The 7,782-nt window shown below is 33.7% G+C and overlaps 1 pseudogene; it reads left to right on the top strand.

Annotated features, from left to right (window-relative positions):
- The first annotated feature begins 5,177 nt into the window (after positions 1-5,177).
- LOC120176926 lies at positions 5,178-6,365 on the top strand (annotated as a pseudogene).
- Positions 6,366-7,782: the final 1,417 nt, after the last annotated feature.

Below are 7,782 nucleotides of genomic sequence, written 5' to 3' on the forward strand. Positions count from 1 at the left end.
AAGGGTTGCCTCGGTAGCTTAGTGTAACATTTTAGGCCCAATCAGTTTTAAGGTGTTACTTATGATATCATGTGCTTCTTACAAATGGAAATCAAGAGTGGACAAGTCATTCATACCACTATTAAGATTATTAACAACCATAATGGATTTCGATCCCCTTAAGACCACTGGTACTCAATCACAAGCTTCAAACCAGCAATAACTTCGTGAATTTCGACGAGACATGTCTCCCCACAAGATGGAGAAACCATAGCCATACCTCCTAGAGGTAACCCAGCATCATCACGAGCAATGACCCCAACTGCAATAATCTATCTACGAGGGTCGAACGATCCTTTCACATTGATTTTTATAAAGTCCCAGTTTGACGATCTCCATCTTTCTACGAAGGTACCTGTAAAAAAATATGGTTGTCCTGTCTCCTTCCTTCAACCTTCCCCATCAATGTTCTTAGTAATTGGGTTATCGTTTGATCAGCGATGGTGTAGGGTAGTTTCTCTACTAGCAGCTTGATATCTGGCCGAAAGGTATCCCGTTGAAGCGATTGAGCTTTAAGGGCCATAATCCAAGGGGTTGATACTTAACATCATGAACCTGAGTATTACACCCATTCAATATATTCCATAGAATGACTATAAATTTAACGATTCGACTATACCCAGAATAGGAATGATGGTTTAAAACCATAGTAAAATAGTTGTGCAAACAAATGAGCCAACTGAACCAAGAAATCCCGCCAGCTCTAACGAGTCTCATGTATACACATAATTTTTTAGCACATGAATGGTGGTCTCCTTTATTACATGACACATGGGACAAACCCCATCGCCTATGCCTACTTCACAAAGACACTTTCCTACCGGAAGCCCTCATATGCCACACCCCATGCAAATACTCTAACCTTTAGGAGCACCTTTAATTTTGCAATAGCCCGCCAAACTTTTGAAACTGGTTGTGTCGAATGCAAAGGCCGTTGTAACCACTAGTATCTTGATTGGATAGAATATGTGCCAGAGTTTTGGAATCCCCAAAATAGTACCTCTTATATGCAAGGTGCAATGGTTGTCGCTAAAAATATGCTCATTAGCCTCAGCCATGAACATAACTCAAACTTGTGACTCAGACCAGCTATTGTTACCTATATGCATAAAGAATGTCGCCTTAAACCGTTCTCGAGGAAAAGTAGTATAATCACTCGAAAGGATTACCCTACCTGACCCACCTCATTGATTTCGCAAAAGGTTCACTTTGCTATAAATTCCAATGCGCCAGAAAAGAGCACCAAATATAGCTCGAAGTGCCTTATATACCCTTTTAAAGCATAAGAACTTTAAACTCCATTTTTAGAATTAAAAATATCCCCGCTACGAATTTTTTCTCTCGAAACATATTATAAAGCAAATAATTGGGATATGAAATAAGCCTCCACACCTATTTACCTAACAGTGCCAAGTTAAAGGAGTGTGAGTCTCGTAAACCAATTCCTTCTAAGTGTTTTAGTTGAAAAATATTTGACAATGCAATAAGAGACGATCAATGTGGTCTCTCCTGTCCACCACTAATGTCACATTACAATAGTCATGTCATTAAGCAATTGCTCTAGAAGCATGTAATAAGAAATAGCGTACTAAGGTAATGCATATGCCACTGATTTAAGGAAAATCTCTCTACCTCCATAAGATAACAATCACCTTATCCATCCTTCAACACTGTCAACCACTTTGGTTCGCAGATATCCAAAGGCGACAGTTTTGTTTTCCAATGTATAATGGTAATCCCAAATAGTGACTGAGGGACGCAACCGACTGAATACCAAGTATGTTTGTTAATTGTCGACGATGATCACCAATAGTCTTGGGGATGAAATATATTAATGATTTATCCAATTTCACCCTTTGTCCAGAAGATTCAGCATAGACTTGAAGAATTTCCTTAATGTGTCGTGCCTCCGATGTCAAATTTTGCAAGAACACTAAGCTATCATCCACAAATAATAAATATGAGACATGCGGTCCAACTCAGCAAGCACGAATGCCCTTGATCGTACCTCCCTTTATGCCTTTCGAAATAAAGTTGATAAACCTTGAGTCACAAAAAGAAAAAGGAAAGGTGATAACGGATTGCCTTGCCGAAGTCTAGATGGGGTAAATTCCCTAGTGAGTGATCCATTAATGTAAACAGTGAATGTAACAGAGGTGACACATTGCATAATAGTAGCACAAATCTCTATTAAAACCAAGTTTGGCCATGATTGCCTGGAGAAAACTCTATTCAACCCGGTCATAGGCCTTCTCAATATCCATTTTAAGTGTTGTGCCTTTATTTGCACCATTACGAGACGAATTCAAATAGAGCAATAATTCATGTGCCACTAAAATATTATCCACTATTTGACATCCCGAAAGAAAGGTTGCTTAACTATCACTTATACATGAAGCCATAAAACGCTTTAGTCGATTAGCCAATACCTTAGAAACCACCTTATAGATGACATTGCACAAGCTAATTGGTCAGAGTTATTTCATGTATTTCGGCTCTTATACCTTCGGGATGTCGTCTCATGTATTAGAATATATAGATATAGCTCAACTAGTGCGATAGGCACTTACCTTGAATCATGTGTTTGATACAAAAAAATTTTGAATCTCACTATGATACTCGATAGCATTCAAGGTAGGATAGGGTACACTATTTCTGATGAAGAAAATTCTGGATCTCACCCTGATACTTGAGAGTATTCTAAGTAAGCTAGGGGGGGTCGTCTTGAGATGAATAAAATTCCTCCGACCACACCACACCACTTACCTCAACATGTTTTTGAGTGTCTGGTATGCTCATGTCTTCGCTTGCTAGCATGATCATTTAATGAATGCATGTAGTATGGTAGAGGTATTGTGTGACAGAGGGCTTGCGAGTTTAGCATTCGAAATGTGTTTCTGTTTGCATGTTGTAGGTTTCAGGGAGTGCGATGGGACAACAACATCATCAGAGGAGTCTCAGCGGAGTACCAGAGTATAAAGACGACGACTTAGTGGGCATGTAGAGGTCATTATTTGAAATGAGTCAGCTTGTAAGATTTTAATTATTCATTTTATTTATCAAGTTTCTAAATTGGGTACCCTCTTTTGTAAATTTTTATGATTTCATACTTTGTATAAATATTTTGAAGTGAATATGGTTTCAAAGAAAAAATTTAGGTTAGCCACTTCGATGTTTACAAGTGACATTCGAATCCATAGGGTCTGAATGTTACATATAATATTTCTCTACTTAATCCAAAAAAAAACACTCAGTTCGTAGGATTTCTTTTTTGTTAGAGTTATCTTAAACACATAAAAAAATGTTGAACACAGATAATATTTCTGTACTTAAAGAACGGTTGTAGTGTTATATTGCCTATCAGCGGTCCTATACAAAGTGTGCAAACATTAGGAAGAAATATCCTATGAGAAGGATAATCCGAAAGTCACAAACGCAATTTAGTTTGACCAAAACACGTTTATATTCAAATTATTAATCGGACTAATGAGGGACACGTGTGGTTTATTTTTAATGTTTGATTACGAAATCATATTCTTGGTAATAAATTTAAAATTATAAACGTAAATAAAGGTTTTTTTGTCATATTTAGAGTTTTTCTTTTTTGTTACAATATTCAGAGTTTTTTCTTTTTTGTTACAATATTCAGAGTTTTTTTTTTCTCTAAAATCCCCGGAATACATCATTTTCATATTTCCATGTTTGTTGAATTTTTTAAATTCACGACAACTATTAATATGATAGTGAAAGAAAAATTACAATGGACAAATAAAATATTTCTTTTTTTAAAAATAAAATATAATACATTAATTGAGTATTTGGATAAAAAAATACAATAACCAAATTATGAAATTTAAATATGAATATTCATAATTAATAATAGCTACTTTTTTCTTCACCATATTAGTAATTTTCTTGACCAGGATTGTAAATGAGATAAGATAGATAATGAGTCATTCGAGTATGAATCGATTAAAGCTCGATAAATACTCGACTCGAGCTTGAACTCGACTCCAGTTATTCATGAGGCTAAACGACCTACTTGATACTAGACTCGAAAAATTCGCGAGCAACTAGAAAAAATTAATATATTAAAGTTTTATTTTCAAAAAATTAAATTATTAATAATATTAACATTTATGTGTTTATTTTCTTTAAAATAAAATATAATATTGTTATGTATTTAAGGTTCAAGTTCAAGTTTGAGTTTAACCTTCAACCGAGTTAAGTTTAAGATTTTTTTTATTTCAAGGTTTTTAAAGCTTCAATTCATGTTTTCGAGTTTGAGTCGAGCTTAAAATTATTAGGCTTACGAGATTTTGAGCCGAGTTGAGCTCCATTTTAAAGTTTTTGAGTCAAGTCGAGATTAGCACTACTCGATCTCGACTTGGCTCGTTTACAACCCTATTCTCTACAGTATATAAACTGCATTCACAAAGCATTTTTCAATCATAATTCTTTTATGGTCAACTACATGATTTATCAAATTTGTTTAAGTTTTGCACACTTTTTCTCATTAAATTCAAAAAAAATATTTGGCCACTTTTGTTTTTTATTTAATTAATATTTGGTCACTTTCATTTTTATTTAATTAAGATGTAATCACTAAGGATTAATTGCCATCGCATAGTGTTTAAAAAAATTAAAAGGGGTAAACTGCACAAATGGTCACTAATGTTTGAGTAAGTTTTTGTTTTCCCTATTGATGTTTCAAAAACAACAAATTGGTCACTAAAACATCAAATAGGTCTTTAAAAAATGATTTTATATCTAATTTATTCCAGAAGCTTTCTAATTTCGTTTCCCATTTTAATTATTTGTGACCAATTTGTTACTTTTGAAACTTTAGTGAGAAAAACGAAAATTTTCTCAAACATTAATGATCATTTAGCTAGTTTACTCTTTTTGATTTTATAAATTTATTGTGTTACGTCCAGAATCCATTAAACGTCTAACTACTGTTAACCATCTTAATTAAATAAAAATGAAAGTGAACAATTTTTTTTAATTCAATGAGGAAAAATATACAAAACTTAAACGAAAGTGATTAATCCTATAGTTTGCCCATTCTTTTATATAAAAAATCGAAATTAAATACTGAAGTTTTGCCCATTCTTTTGTATAAAACTTAAACTTAAATGAAAGTCTATAACCCTAAGATGGGTATGGATGCCCTTCAAATTTTCCGTGTTAGTCGTGCTGCTGCTGACCAGCGTACCGGACGTGCTGGTAGAACAGGGCCAGGCACATGTTATAGATTGTACACAGAGAGTGCCTAAACGAGATGTTGCCAGCTCCTGTTCTTGAGATACAAAGGACCAACCTTGGCAATGTGGTGTTGCTGCTCAAGTCTCTTAAAATAGAAAACTTGCTAGATTTTGATTTCATGGACCCACCTCCACAGGAAAGTATCCTTAATTCTAGTACCAGTTATGGGTCCTGGGTGCAATTAACAATGTAGTGGCCTTCACCGACATCGGATGGAAAATGGTGGAGTTCCCATTGGATCCCCCACTTGCCAAGATGCTTTTCATGGGTGAACAGCTAGAGTGCTTAAATGATGTTTTGACCATTGTTTCAATGCTTTCAGTACCATCAGTGTTTTTATGACCCAAGGATAGAGCAGAGGAGATTGATGCAGCTAGAGAGAAATTTTTCGTACCAGAATCCGATCACTTAACGTTGCTCAATGTTTACCAGCAATTGAAAACTAATCAGTATCGAGGAGACTAGTGTAACGACCACTTCTTGCATGTTAAAGGTTTGAGGAAAGCCATAGAGGTGAGATGTCAACTATTAGAAATTCTCAAGACATTGAAAATCCCACTGACATCCTGTGGTTACGATTGGGACATTGTCCGGAAAGCCACATGTTATTCTTACTTTCACAATGCTGCACGATTATAGGGTGTTGGAGAGTATGTTAATTGCAGGAATGGACTGCCATGCCACCTGCACCCCAGCAGTGCTCTTTATGGTTTGGGTTATACTCCTGAGTATGTTTTTTATCATGAATAGATTTTGACAACAAAGGAGTACATGCAGTGCGTTTCGGCCGTGGAGCCGTAATGGCTGGCCGAGCTAGGTCCCGTGTTCTTTCTGTGAAAGAGTCAGCTACGACATTTTTGGAACATAAGAAAAAACAAGAGGAGGATAAAACTGCCATGGAGGAAGAAAAGGAAAATTTGAGGAAGATGCAAGCAGAGGCAGAAAAGGAAAGCAAGGAGAAGGAGAGTCGGAAGAGATGGAAGTAGCAGCAACAAGTTTCAGTACCTGGTTTGCGGCAGGGTTCTACTTATCTAAGACCCAAGAAGTTTGGTTTATAGGAGCAAAATACATTGGATTCACACAATAGTTGAGAAACAACAAAACTGTGTCTAGTTATTTGTTCTAAACCCATGATTTAGAGATTGTATTACATGACGTAGCAAAAATGAAATTGTTTACATAAATTGAAGTCACTCCTTAGTAATATGATTATGAGAATTATGAAACTGTAAAATTGTTTACTTATATTTTTAACTCAAAAAAAAAAAAACCAATATAAGTCAAAGTGACATACTAAAACACTTATACAAAATTCAGAGCTCTTTCCACCTATAATATAATATTAAAAGTAAATACAAGTAGACCTAATAACAAAAACAACTCTTACATGCCTGTCTAAGTATTCATTCATCTACTTGGATAATCCCACTGATACCCTCTAATATTATTGTTAGTCAATCACGATCCACGAAATCTATAACTTACATACGAAAACAGTTTAAACATTAGACTAACAAAGCTTAGTTATATATATATACATATTCTCTTTTATGTGCCATGTAGTTCGTAAATAAACTAAATCTGTTATGCCCACCACCACGAAAGAGAAATTTACTTAAAAGAGAGAATTTGAACTTTTTGAACAATAAAAGAAAAGAGGTGATAAATTATAATTTTAAATTTATTCATTAATTTAGAATAATTAATAGCAATTTTTGTATATTTTTTTATATAACATGAACACAATATAAATACATATTTTTAATTAAATTATTATAATAAATTTTGTATGATATAACATGATATGAATATGTCAAATTTTATATTAGAAAAAAAATTATTAATTAATTAGCATAGAAGTTTAGGTATCTTGGTTTAGTCAATGTTATAAATGTCATTTAATAATAACTAAGGAGAAGATGTATTTTAACACAGAGAGAGAGAGAGGGCCTAAATATGCCCAAAAGAGAAAAGGCAATAATAACCAAGGAGAAGATGTATTTGAACACACAGAGAGAGAGAGGGCCTTAATATGCCCAAAAGAGAAAAGGCAATGTTGTATAATTTATAGTTCATTTATTAATTTGGAAATTCTTTTTTTATCAATTAATTTGGAAATACTTAAAGTATAGATGAATCCATATAATAAATATGCTATACTTTCCAATAAATCCTATTTAATGAGCATCGAATTGTTTTCTACCTTTCTTAAAATAAACCCTAACTAGGTTATATAAATTATTATCTGAGGGTTGGTAGTGTACACCAAGAAAAGACTGTTCTTCTAGGAGAATTTTCAAGCCTAGTTTCATACCGGTAAGTTTAAAATCCAAACAATCTCTTATTTTCTGTATTTACTTTTCTTAGATTATGATTTATTTTGTTTTGAAAAATATAAATTTCGGTTATCTGTTTTATTATTTGTGTTTATATTAAAATTTTATTTTGTCAATCTCATACGAAAATAGTATGTTA

This window comes from Hibiscus syriacus, unplaced genomic scaffold (assembly GCF_006381635.1).
Source record: "Hibiscus syriacus cultivar Baekdansim isolate YM2019G1 unplaced genomic scaffold, ASM638163v2 tig00112261_pilon, whole genome shotgun sequence".
Classification (NCBI taxonomy): Eukaryota; Viridiplantae; Streptophyta; class Magnoliopsida; order Malvales; family Malvaceae; genus Hibiscus; species Hibiscus syriacus.